A 12,543-nucleotide genomic window follows, 5' to 3' on the forward strand; every position below is an offset into this window, starting at 1 on the left:
TGAGGAATATGAGAAAGGTTTTAATTTTTGCATTATAAATTACGAAGGATGTTCCCTTTGAACGGACGTACTCACCCATTATGCTCAAAGCGATGTCTTTTCCTTGTTCCCTTTTTCAATTCTGTAGCAAAATAAGAAGAAAACATTTACTTGGATGCTACAGTGCGATTTATTGAGTGGTTGAAAAACGCCTTGACATTGTTTCCATGAAGCATAGGTTCTAGGTCGCAGAGCATGCTCAGTGACATCAAAAAATTTGTCAGGAGTGGATACAGTGATGATATCGCCAGTGATTATGGCGCATTCATTGATGACGAGCATATAGATCACTATACTTCTGTTTAGGTTCAACTCGACTTGCCGGAGTATATTCAAACAGAATCACGGATACAACAGCTATCAATCACTGTTGTGTGACACAGACCATCTGTGCAATTCATTGAAACTTTGAACCATGTGACACACACTGTTTAAGTGGGTGACAGGTTTGACCTTTTTTATGTCAATTACTAGATATAGTACCAGACAATGGTATTAATCAAAGGGCACACAGATGGATTCTTGAGTGCAGAGAGGGATATTATACAAAAAGGAATGGAGTTCAAAACGACTAACTTATTGCACTATTAAATCTTTTACTACACGTATCTCCTTTGTCAACAAAAGACCCTCAAAGAATATTTCTATTGCTTGCATTATCAAAGATTATAGTTGTAGCGTGTCGGCTACGTGATTTAATGAAATATATTAATAATATATCATGAAACCGCCGATGACATTTACCTTGCCTTATTGATTATCAGATATGGGGGACTTTGAGTGCAAATAAAGTTAGATCAACATATGTTTCAGTTGGAAAACGTAATATGAACATGCAAATTAGTGTACATCTAATAATGTTCAATGGTTTGATACAATCTTCAGTCACACATTTTAAAATTTAGAAAGATAAAAGATCAGCAAATTCTATTCCTTGTCTCGATGTTTACAAATGTTAGAAGGGAATTCGTAATGAAATAACAAACATAAGCATAGGAAAGCCGACTTACTCTGATATTGCAGTTCCGATATTTTTGAATCTTCACAATAACCACGCTTGCCACAGCGCTGTCCTTCGTTCATCCTCCAACAGACACAGATACCTTAACGTTAACTGCTTTAATCTCATCTGACAAAGGGGGAGTGGCTACAAAGATTTATGGCGTCAGTCCATATACCAAGGTGTCTGCCGGGCAAAGTGGTTCAAGATGTCTGTGCACATTGAAAAAGATGACCTCAGTGTAGCTGTGCATTTATAGCAACACGAGATACCAGCATTATCCTTTCGTTGTTCTGAGATAGAAGACATTTCGTCGCACCTAAAATTCAATTTCCGGAAATGTTTAAGAGAGCAAGTTTCACTTTAGATCTGCTACATTTTATCGACATCTGTACCAGAGGTCACTCCTTAACTAGCAAATTTGTCATTCACATAGTCACTGTAATTAAAGTCTATGTTACAGGTATGTGTATATTCCATCAGTCACATGTCCCCATTCGTCGAAAAATGAGTGGCCTTTTTGTATTCTGGCACGTGACGAGAACTAAGGGTTAGTGGAAGGGCAGATGTTGTAAGGACAATTTATTTGCATAAGGTGGGTGGTAAGCTCGGAAAGATGGTCAGGAATGCCTACACTTTAAATTCAACTGTTTAAAGACTTGCCTTCGATTCCTGTGTGTTCAATTTATGGTTTACAGTACTGGCTGGGTTAGAGCTACACCCATACTCTGTAGTTTTATCTTGCTGGATGTTTGAAACAGGCAGTCAAGTGGCCTTGGTTCAACCGTCTAACTGGCGACATATGATTTCCACATCTAGCTGAACCAGTCAAAGGTATTCGACAGCTCGGTCTATCAATTATACGTACGGATTTGCAGAGCGTCCCCAAACTTCCTACTTTCCTCGTTTCTTTCGGTTTTTAACGAGCGTTCTGCTTCTTCTGTCCCACTGAAAGTTGTCCGGTTAAAAGAGGGGAATACAAAATATGAACTTTATCTCCAAAAGAAGACTGAACGAGAACAATTAGTTCACTTTATCTCACTTCTTTCGTATAGTTTCCGAAGCTCTTAATCGGTGTTATCGTATGTTGATTTGTTGAGCAATCTATTCAATCGCTATAACAACGATGGCAAATAATTGTGATAAAAGTTTTTTTTCCTTCTAATAGAAATTGCGAAGTCAGTAGTTGTTAACGGACATACCCGCTCATAAGGCTCAAAGCGGCGTCTTTCCCATTTCTGTAGCAAGAAAGAAGAATATAACAGTTCCCCGATTGACAGGGTAACATTTTGTATTGAGAAACGCTTTGACATTGTTTTTCTATTAAACACATGTACTTTTGAGAGGTTTTAGGTCACTCGGAATCTTCAGTGACATCAATTCAATTGTTTGAGTGGGTAAAATTATATTCGCCAGTGATTATGGAATATTCATTGATGACGACCAATTATATTATTTTGTTATTATAACTCTGGTTAGGCTCAATTCTACTGGCTACAACGCGATTAATCACCATATATGGCAAACATCATCGATGCATTTCGTTGAAAATTAGAACAAAGTGACACACAAGTGTTTAGCATATGAAAGCTTTAATCTTTTGATATTAAGTTAAATACTAGATATGCCCCTATTATCTATATCCCTGTGAGCCAAAGACGATCGTATGTATAAAAAGGGCACAAACATTGATTCTTCAGAGTGGCGACGGATATTTTACAAAGCAAACGAGTAACCTATTGCGATAATACATTCTGTATCAAACTAATCTCCTGCGCCAACAAAGGACCCTCAAAGCATATTTCTATCGGTCGCTTTATCAAAGATTGTAGTAGTGTGTCAGGTACGTGATTTGATGACATGTATTACATGAAATCACCGATAAAGATGTAATAATTTATCTTGCGGATTATCAGTATCAGATACGCGGCGTTTTCAATGCCAATAAAGTATTGGGGTATTGGCTACAAAAATTTATGGCGGCCGTCCATACCACAGTGTCTGGCGGCAAAGTTCAAAATATCTGTGAACATCGGAAAGATGACTTTAGAGTACCTTTGCACTCAATTAACCACAAAATAACAGCAATATCCTCCGTCGTTCGGAGATAGAAAACATTTTACCATACCTGCAATCCAATTCAAATCTGTAAATGATTGAGAAACCAAGTTTCACTTTAGATCTGTTCCTGGACCAGTCTAATGACATCTGTACCAAAGGTTTTTCTGTAAGCCAGTAATCTATCACTCACAATGTCAAGTAGTTAGAGTGTATTTCAAAGATAAATATGTCCCATCAGTCAAATCGGTAGAAAAAGTCTTTGCCTCATTGTCCAGTGGCATGTGACACAAGCCATCATGATCCAAAGGTCAGTGGAATGTCAGATGTTGTAGGACCATATTTATCCGCATAAGAGGTTTGTACGTTTGAAAGAGGGTCAGTACTGTCTAAACTTTGAATGCGGTAGTTTAAGACTGGCGTTCGATTCCGGTGTATTCAATTAAAATAAATATATTAAAGTGCACCTTTTCATGGAAGACAAGTACATCATATTCCGCTGAGTAATTTTTTTTAACCGCGACCTTAAGAAATCAGCCATGTTTATCAGTGCATTGCTGTTTTAGACCACTGATGACATTCGTCTTGTTTTCTGGCAAATTTACATTTTTGTTTTGTTTTGTGGGGTTTTGTCCTCATCTTGGCTAATGCTGCTATTCTCCTTAATTTTATTATTCTTATATTATTCTACACATAACATTGCATGTTGTCATGTTACTTTGCCAGCCTTATTGTATATTTTTTTGAAAAATAAAAATAATTGAAAAGAAATAATTTTCTCCAGAACTTCGGGGCCATTTCAGCTAAAAGTTTGCTCATAATGTCCTCAGTTTAAGAACTGAAAAAAGTGCTGGTGTTTCAGTGGGATGTGCGGTTCATTGGCCGTATTAGCATTTGCAAAATTTCATACTTAATCACGGAATCAAATTAGACCTTTGACCTAATCTCGACTACTTCTTGGGCCAGAGGTTTCGTTTTGGTTGGATATCAACTAGCGTAAGACTACAGTTTTACATCGTATTTTGAATGCCTTGGACGAGAAAAAAAATTGCAGACAACGGAGGTAAAAGGTAATGCTGTTTGTGACAATTACACAGAAACTAAGCCACTTTAAATGATGAACCAAGCGATGGTGATGTAACTTGTAAATTTGTACGTTTTCCGCAGGGCAGAAAATTTAAACAACCTTGCGGAGACCACTTCTTCAAAAAAAACTAAACAAAAAAATCAACTGACAAAGTACATTCCACTTAAAGTTTATTGTTACAGGTCCGTAATTGATAGTCTGGAAACTATTGAGACGACCAAACATTGAAGACTATTGCGAGCTCTGGCGAAAAAGGAAAGTTCCTATCGGTCATTACGCAGACTTGTACGACGGGAAAATGTGGCGCATGTTTCAAAAGTATAAAGGTCGTGACTTCCTGGCAGCCCCTAATAACTATGCATTTATGATTAATGTTGACTGGTTTCAACCTTTCAAAAGAAGGTCGGATATTTCTGTAGGTGCAGTTTATCTCGTTTTGGCTAATTTGCCTAGATCTTTGCGTTTCAAACGTGAAAATGTACTATTGGCCGGGGCTCTACAGACATTGGTGGTATAATACCGGTCAATAGTACATTTTCACGTTTGAAACGCAAAGATCTAGGCAAATATCTCCAGCCGTTAGTTAGAACTTTGTTCAGACAAGTTGGTTGAATGTTGTCTATTGGAAAGTACCTTTATCCTTGATATTTGGTCTATAGATGCAGATGCATACCAGACTAGATATGATTTTGTTCAAAAATATTAAAATGAGCTGGAAAAATGTAAAATGGTCAAAATTAAAGTGATTTTGTTCAATTTGAACCGATATCTGGAATTGTGTTTTTGCCAGTTTTGGTAAAAAAGAATTATTTTCACTGAAGCGTCTCGTCAGATTGCTTTAAACTTTATTGCTAGGGTGACCTAAGCTAGATATTGTAAAAGTTTTGTGAAATTGCCCTGTTTGTGTTTTTGAGCAATTATAAAATCTTATATAACCTTCGTGTGAATATTTAAAAAAGTTTATTAACATTCATTTGAAGCTTGAAAGAATTTTTTCAATGTACCAGGGAGCATGCAAACTTGCATCAGAGAAACTCTCAACGTCACTTACATCTGTGTTTGTAAATTTAAGCAAAAGGCGCATTTCAACACACAAAAACCAGCTTATTTGGTATGTACCTAAAATCGCAATGTGAAATATAGTTGGGACGTATGAACGAATAGGAGTGAATTCAAAGACTCAAAAACATAATCTCACCTACATATGTGAACACACTGCAGTTCCACGCACACAATTTTAAATAAAATTGATTTCATCTATTGATTAAAACTTCTGCTATGGGGTTTCTGATAGACATGACCATGGGGGTTATCAAAGTCAAGACCAATTCAGGCATATCCCATATCTTGTCCTTCGGAAACGGTATTTTCTGGATTACTATTTACATTTCAAACAGACCAATTTTAGCTTAAACTTCATAATATGTCGATCAAAGTTTCAGCAAATACTACCTGACTATTTTCCTTAATATTTATGACTTAAATGACGTCGGAACCAAACAGGAGCAGAACGCTACTTTTTCAAAACCGGTGCATTGATCTGTTAAACCAAGCAAGTTGCAGAAGACTTCACCGTTCCTATATTTAGCATACACAGACACTGCGCATGGAACACATGGTGTATTTATCTGACACAAACAACACATGAAAACACTGTTTTATTGATTGACAACATCTATACTACAAGTGAGACATTTCAGAAGACAGAAACCCGAACTTTTGATGCTGCTTACAAAGTAATATAGCCGACCGATCAAAAGAAACTTAAGCTAAACACTGTTTAGGGGTAATTTTAGTAGCAGCTCTTAGAATTGCATATTCCAAGTTGTCATGAGCAAGTTGTTGGTAGAATGGTTGTTTAAACACAGTCTTCAGACATCTGAACGCGAATTAACGGCATTAAAATCAGGGGATAATATTATCTTGTCCAGTTCAGAGCATGCCACGTTTGAATTTTCATCGTACTCAAGCATTCTCTGTACATGTAATTTGTGGCAGCCCTTTTTACACGTTGATGTGTAGGACATGCAGTAACTTGTGATCAATAAAACAGTTTTCATTTAAATTATTTCTTGTTCTGTATTGTATGATGGACGGATCTAAATGAAAACTTGAATGTCAGTGTGTACATAGATCTCTTCCAATAGTGGGATTACAATTAATTAGGACAAACACAACATCGTCTAGTCTGGTATCTCGACGGTTTGCTTCGGACCGGCTGTCTCCGCGACCTTCTCCCAAAGTCGTAGAGACAGCCGGAGCAAACCGTCAAGATACTAGACTTCATATCATCTCACACAAAGCAAAGAGCTGCGTGTCTGGGAAACATGAAAGAGGGGCGAATAATGGCCTATAAAAAAACTCAGGGTGAATTTCATGTCCCTGTGTATCAGCGGGGGATGGGAGGGGGTTAACCAATTCTTTGAATAGAGCCCACTCTTGTCTGGTGGCATCTCTGTCAACAATACCATCACATTGATCAAGAAGTTGCTCCAACATTTCACAATCAAACGTTGTCAGCTCATCTTTTCATACAAATTACAGAGTGCAAAGGGACAATACTGCAAATTAATATATAATATTGGTAGAGTGTGTTGGAAATCTCTTATCAAGTTGCTGACTTTTCTAAATTTAGTTTCCTGTGCATCAGTGTAACTGATTACATGGCCATTCAACTCATATGAGTCTAAAGAGGTCTTCTTGAAGGAGGACAAGAAAGTTTAAAAGAGTGACCATCTTTAGTTTTAAAAAATTCCACCTGACGTTTAACAGCATCTACTGCTGGTCGAATGGTACTGACATCAGTATCTTGCTTTGGAAAACAAGATTTAACTCTTTTAGTGGGGAATTACATCAATTAAAAGATACATTTTTGCAATAAATTCATAATCACTTTTTGAAACCCTTTCGCTGTTGGGTCGCGATCACCGGTTGTAGAAGTGTGGGTTACCGATGCATCCAAGCTACGGTAAACGGCATCTAATGCTCTACAAAAGAAAACCACTGAACGGCGTGAACTCCCTTATTTGATTGTCGGGTCATCAAGGGCATCTTGTATACATTTCATTGTGGACGTACGAACTGCGGAACGGCTGAAATACGGAACAGTATCAAAATTTATGTTTGCAACATTGTTTGCTGCGTAGGGGGTATGATCAGAAAATTGTAGCTAATGTGTACTTTTGCATTTGAATTCGGTTTATTAGGATAATTAAATATTAAAGAAGAAAGATGGCGTCACCATGCTTTATAGTCTACAAACATCCGATAAAAATTGTTATCACGGTAAATTGAACTCTACCACATTCAAAGTGTCCGGAAAGCGCCCGTTGAATATGGGACTTTCAGAAAACTTTATCCCAAGCCATTTTTGTGTTTAAAAAAAATCAGATTTCTCAACACGTTACTCTGGCAGAAGTCAGTGAAGCATAACAGACGAAGGAAAAATGCCTGAAACGATTTTTACCACAACCAACTGGCATTTCTTTGTCACAATTTAAAAAACTTGATGATTGTAACATGCTTTTATTGCTGGTGATAGTAGATAGATAGTAGCAAGAGGGCTTAAACACGCCAAGTGCACCTTGCATGTACAGTTCTTTTAATGTTGTCTTTTCTTTGCTGCACAAATTTTCAACTGTCATTTTACACCTTGCCATGAAAGATTCTTTTTAGTTTTTTCTTTCCTTTGCAGCATACCGTGCATGAAAGATTTTTTCAATTTTTTTTCCTTCGTAGCATTAATTTTTAGCTCTTATTTTACACGTTTAGTAAAATATTTTTTAAAAGTTTTCTTTCCTTTGCAGCATGTCTTCTTATAACAGCCATTTATACCTTGCACGAAAGAGGGAGGGGTGGGGGAGCTAACTTCTGAAAAATAGTAAATTGTTATCCTGTCGATTCCATGTATGAAACTAAGGTACAATGCTACATAAACTATCGCGTGAAAAGTCCTATGACTCAAAACTACGTTAACCATGGTATGGCACATAATATTTTTCATGTCATTTCTTTCTACCAGAGGTATTTTCAAATTGTGATATTGATTTTTTTTTTTCATTTGGAAGCTATACCTTCACTAGTACTGCAGCCCAAAAGCCCCTCATTTTGTCCAATAAAAAGCGTCCCCACTTTTCGCCACACATACGCAGAGGGTCAAATCCACCTTCCACGTCATGTTAAAAACTTCGCCGAATTTCCTCGCTGCAAAGGTAAATATTTGTGAACGAGTTGCAGATTCCATTTCCCTTACATGTTGCCCTTTCAATTATAGTATTTTGGCAAGAATTTCAACGAGGAATTTCAAAAATACCCGAGCGATAATCGTCATGTACAAAAAAGGTGAAAACACAGTCAACAGCCAAACGATCGTTAACTCGTCATTGCATAAATTTGAGAGAGAAACTCAAAAAGTAAAATCATAGACCTTTAGTTTATAGTCTATGGGCCGACAAGATCTATCGTTTCAAAAATGCAACTAAATCGAATCTGGAAGTTATAAACGATTGAAATGACAAATACTAGCCCAAAAGATACAGAAAACAATTTTTCAACCTCCTGTGCCTGAGAGGGGCCTAGAATTCAACCAAAAAGTCCCAAAAAACGAAGTAGATGCAAATAGGGGTAAAAGGTCATTAGTTTGTTTCTCGAGAGCATCAAACGTTATCATTGGTGACTGCGATGACATTTCCATCGCGTGATCCAATCAAACAATGCGTTATATAGACGTACAAGATGGCCGCCCTTGTCAATATGCAGTGTGTATGCCACGTCGCGAAGACGAAAAGAAATGAGCCTGTTTATTCCTTCACGGATAAATCATGGGCTTAATTGCTTCAATCTCCTGTAGTAAGGAAGGATTCTGATGGTTTGGAGCAGGAAATAGCACTGTATGTAAGCGCTGAATGCCGAGATCGGGCGGGCTTCCACCGTTTATGCTATCAGCGTTTCACAGATAAACACCGGCTTACTCAGGCACAGAAACGCAAAGAGAAAGGTACTGTGCGGAAAACGCTGTTAACAAGCAAATCAAGTGAGCCGGCGGAAGTTGATAATGACGGTCTATACCAAGTTTCTCCTAAAAAGCGACACCTGCGGTCCAATCCTACTTCCACCGCCATTTCAGCAGCAAAACGCGGAAGTATACATGTATTACCACCGATATGCATCTTGTGCAGACATCAGAAACAAAGACGGGACCCGATAACAAAAAAAGGGGTCAAATGAAAGACTTACTTCGTGTGAAACTGATGGACGTACATTGATTAAAGCTGCGGAAAATCGGAAAGCCGATATACTGTTGATTCAACTGCAAGGTCAAGATTTAGTCAGTATAGAAATTAAGTATCACCAATCATGTTACCTAAGTTTTACAAGATGTGTAACTTACACGTATCAGAAAAAAAAGCAGAGGAAGAGAGCGGTATCATGCATGCCCCATCCTTTAAGAAATTGTGTGATGTGTTGTACAGAAGAGAATCATTAAGGCAGGGAGTGCATTGCAATGGATGTGATGAGAAATATCTTTATTAAAATGATCAATGACGAAGAAGACATAGATGCATCCACATACAAAAACTTGTCACTAAAAAAAGACTGCAAACAAGGTTTGGTGACAAACTAGTGTTTATTCGACCTAAGTATCGCCAATGCGAAATACTGATGGCTAACCGAGGAGATTCTGCTGCAGATTATCATATCTTGAATATTACCAATACAGATTCTGAAAGTGAAGAGAGTGGAAATGAAATGGGATCACAGTCAATGACAAAAAGCTATGATAACAGCCAAGATGAAAGGCTTGAGATGATTCACACTGCAATGAATATTCACAGTATTCTTGAAGAAACTGAAGGTGTTAATAACTGGCCTCCAAGGGCAGAAGACCTGTCAATCCAACAAAGTAGAAGTATTGTGCCAACAAAGCTGTTCAATTTCCTAGCTTGGTGTACTGGCACATCACAGGACTTTCTTACAAGTGAACGCGTGGATGTCCCGTCAGCTGTAGAAAACAGATTGTTATCAGTCTGCCAGGACTTAATCTTCTTGTCATCTCGAGGACGGAAAGTCACCCCAAAACACTTGTCTCTCGGTATGGCAGTGCGTCATTTGACAGGATCTTCATCTTTGATAGGATTGCTGAATGGTTTGGGCCATTGTGTTTCACATTCATCGGTTTTAGAGCATGACACAGCACTAGCTCAACAACAACTTCACAGTGATGGTTTGCCACCTGGATTTTGTCAATAGACATCAAATCAGGTCCAATAATCGTTATCATTCAAGGTAACTAAGAAATTTACCTGGTCCAAGGAACATATTGAAAATGACAAAGGCAATGGGGTCATCTTGAACCACAAAATAGTGGTGGTACCAGGTGTCTGGAATGGTAAGTGTACCCTGCCAGCTAGCCGCACCCGTCAAGATTGACCCAAAGCGACAAATCCATTGTTATTTGGTGAATTCACCAAATTACTTTTGTATGTCAAAATTTGGTATGCTGTCACTCATCATTTGAGTAACAGACAGGTCATATTTGATACATCATCTACGTATCTACCGTAGAACTTCTTAACTGATTTCACTAATCTACTTTCTGAGAATACTTGCCTCACTAACTTTTGAGCTAATACGCTGAGTCTAACTCGAAAGTCTTCATATGAATTGCATGCTCTACTGTATCTAAGGAGTTGTGAAATATACACACCATAAGCTGGAGATGATGGTATATTGCTCGACAAAAAGGGAAAGTTAATGATTTAAAATTGAAATCGTCTCTTTTGTCATACAGCTTAGTATATAGTGTATTTTGTCTAATTTCAAACAATACGTCTACACTGTAAAAATAGCGGACGCTGGACGCGTCTTTACGCGTTCAAAATGTACGTGTCGGTGTTCAAATTTGAACGGCTAGTGTTCATATTGTTAACACTAGTGTTCATATTATTAACAATGATGTTCTAAACCTGAACACGTTGTGTTAACAACCATCTCCTTCAAGTGTTCAAAAACTCAGCATCACAGAAATTTTACAATACTGTGAAACAATTACCAATCTTTTGGGTTTTTTCACTTTACAATGGCTATATTAAATTTACTACTGCCTCGCTGTCCGGCAAACGTTCACGGATTTTGGTGTAACGAATTTCCACTAAATGAAAAAATATTTCCGGTCTAAAATTGCTGAAAGCATGTTTTTTCTAAAAAAGAAAGTATACTAAATAATTTTATACGTTTATTACCTGTTGAAATTTTGAAAATTTGAAAAGAAAATCAGAAAACCATCATGAACGTTTTAATTTTAACATCGGCGTGCAAGAGGCGTTCTATTTCTAAACACTTGGTGTTCAAGTTTGGTACTTTTTCCTATCCCATGATGCATCAAAACGGAAGTTGCGACATTTTTCTTGTAAGCGCACCCTGAAGTCGTGATCTCGCTGAAGCAAGACCAGAAAGGGTAAGTTTTCTCTCCAAAATAGTTAAAGGTATTAGATTTTGAAGCATCTGTATTAATATCCTTCGAAATAATCGTATTGTACTTTGAAATGGCTTAACTACGTGAAGAAACCTTTTTTCTTTTAGTGGCTGGTATACCAACAACAAGCTGTGAATACGCAGTGGTACTTTGGCCATGGCCTATCGATCGATCTCACTCGGGTCAAGGGTCATTGCAACACAACTGTAGCGATAACCCTTGACCTGAGCGCGATCGATACGCCTTGCATAGTACCGCTGCGTAATCACAGCTGACACATGTCTTTCGCATGTAAAAAAATCAATTAAACATTGTAGAGTATACAATGTATTGTTTCAGCATAGGAGAGATTGGCTTTTTTATTTTAATCAGTTGATGACAAGAAGAAGCCAATATTTTGTAACAGTATTGAAAGGAGGCACTGTATATGAAAGTCTCCCCTTTTCCTTAACCTAATCAGTCTCTTGTCTTTCATTTAAAGTCTCATCTCGCCATATTACCTATTGTTGCATTTTTTCAGGATGTAAAAAGTTGGATATAACTGAAAATCGAGGAGTTGTTACAGAAGCTGGCGGTACAGATAATGAAGAAGATTAGTGTACAGGTAGCTGTCTGGAAACAAGCTTGAGAACCTCAGTTCATCTCTAATGTAGATTTAAACTTCCAAGGGTCAGTAACTGAATTTGATAAGTTTCTGAATTTTTTTCTGATTAATCTAAGCTTTGGTAGCATGCTATGATCAACTAAATGTTGCCGGAGGATAAGCTTTCACAGACGTGTAGTCTCCTTTATCAGATGCAAGGGTGGAATGAAAAATAATAGCTGAAAGTGACAGAAAATTCAGAGTAATAAAATGTCCACTGTGACAGAATTACTGAATTTTCT

The sequence above is a fragment of the Ptychodera flava genome (genome assembly GCF_041260155.1).
Source record: "Ptychodera flava strain L36383 chromosome 3 unlocalized genomic scaffold, AS_Pfla_20210202 Scaffold_26__1_contigs__length_13983176_pilon, whole genome shotgun sequence".
NCBI classification, from domain to species: Eukaryota; Metazoa; Hemichordata; class Enteropneusta; family Ptychoderidae; genus Ptychodera; species Ptychodera flava.